The sequence below is a fragment of the Muntiacus reevesi genome, chromosome X (assembly GCF_963930625.1).
Source record: "Muntiacus reevesi chromosome X, mMunRee1.1, whole genome shotgun sequence".
NCBI classification, from domain to species: domain Eukaryota; kingdom Metazoa; phylum Chordata; class Mammalia; order Artiodactyla; family Cervidae; genus Muntiacus; species Muntiacus reevesi.
This window is the reverse complement of record NC_089271.1, coordinates 117,553,135-117,554,970: the sequence shown is the minus strand read 5'-3', so window position 1 is coordinate 117,554,970 and position 1,836 is coordinate 117,553,135. Positions and strand designations below refer to the sequence as shown.

At 50.5% G+C, this 1,836-nt stretch overlaps 1 non-coding gene across 1 annotated transcript; it reads left to right on the top strand.

Moving 5' to 3' along the window:
• Nucleotides 1–1,105: 1,105 nt before the first annotated feature.
• On the top strand, nucleotides 1,106–1,177 carry TRNAE-CUC (transfer RNA glutamic acid (anticodon CUC)). Its single transcript has one exon. It is a non-coding gene; the product is annotated as a tRNA-Glu (tRNA).
• Nucleotides 1,178–1,836: the final 659 nt, after the last annotated feature.

Here is a 1,836-nt window from a genome sequence, read left to right as displayed (position 1 = left end):
GAGTCACTGATAGAAGATGGAGTTTAGGGTCCCAGAAATTTATGAGGGATGGACACCTGTGAAGGAAAAGAGGAGGAAGCAAGATTGAGCAGAGAGGGAATTGCCATGTGAATAGCAAAGTCTTGACAACCGGGCAGGAGCTCTGGCATTTTATCCATCAAAGTGACCCCCATTGGATGGAAATGGCTGGGCATTTGTGCCTCGCCAAATGCCAGCAGTCTCTGGAAGGCAGAGTGGCTCTCTGAGGATAAAGCTGTTCCTCAAAGAGCTGACGGCTAGAGATGTCTGTAGCCCTCACTCCCCTCTGTCGGGTAGAGTCTGTCCTTAAGGAGATTTGGGAGGTGCATCTTTGCATCCACCACCCTGTCCTCCAACCTCTCTTTCTGGCCTCCTTCAGGCCTCTCTTCCAGAGGGGAAACTTAGAAGAGTTATGTTTGTGGGACTGATGACAACCCCCACCTCAGCTGCTCTTGGGGCTGCAATTATCACTCAGCATCTCCTTCCTTCAGCTTCTTAGGCTTCCCAGGGGGCACACTGGTAAAGAACCCACCTGCCAATGCAGGAGATGTGGGTTCAATCACTGGTCGGGAAGATCCCCTGGAGAAGGAAATGGCAACCCACTCCAGTATTCTTGCCTGGAGAATCCCATGGTCAGAGGAGCCTGGCGGGCTACAGTCGCGAAGAATCAGACACAACAGCATGCGTGCACACAGGATCTCCTTCCTACACTCTCTGTTCTAGGTCATGCTCTCCCGGTGTTACCGCCTTCTGGTGGCCTCAGTGCCTTACTGGCGGGCCTGACCCAGACCACCTTTGAAGGGAGGGAGCCCCTGGTCATCATGCCCTTCTTAGGCTGGGACTGCTGTATCTGTCCACCTCCTGCCATCATTGGGCAAAAGAAAACTCACAGAGGCCCAAGTGACCACACAGTTCCACACGAGCTTCTTCAGGGCTCTGTTGTTTAACGGCAGCCCTGCTCCTGACAGAGTCCATTACCCCTGCTGTGTCACTGACCTCTCTTCTGGCCTGCTGGACCCTGGACATAAGGGCCCTAAAAGGCTTAGGCAGCAGCTGTAGCTTAGAATTCAACGGGATTCTTGGGAATTCCCTGGTGGTCCAGTGGTTAGGACATGGTGCTCTCACTGCCAGGGCCCTGGTTCGATCCCTGGTCAGGGAACTAAGTTCCCACAAACTGCACAGTGAAACCAAAAGAAAAAGAAAGGAAACAAACTCAATGGGATTCTAGCTGTGTCCCCAGAGAAGGGATGCCTCCTTTGGAAGCCAGGTCCTCAAGTCCTGTAGAGTTACAGGGAGGGTAAGTGCAAAGTTCCTGCATTAGGCAGGATTCAAACAGAGAAGGAGAACCATTAAGAGATTTTATTTTTATATCTATATCTTCTACATCTCTCTATCACCTATCTATCTGTCTACCTATTTATCATCTATATATAGAGACATCAGAGATGGTGTGACATGATGTTATATGGGATCCCATAAGTCCTGAGAAAGAAGTTGCTGACTGAGGACCTGCAGACAGGAGAGTGAAGCCCATACTTGAAATATGTGTCTATTTCTATGAGAATGACCCATTGGCCCTTTCAGGATGGAAAGGACATAATGTTGTGAGCTTGCTACCAGGTGGCCAGTTGGTCTCAAGGAATAGTGCCGTATGTGGCACGTTGAACATTCTGCAGTAGCATTAGCAAGATCAGCCTTTGTAAGCAGGAGTCCATGCTATTGGAGCCATGTGTAGCTTCCGTGTCTGCCACCGTGGGCACTGTGTTCATGTGCCCGTCTTGCCATCACTGGGGTGGCCAATGACAAAGACTGGCTGAG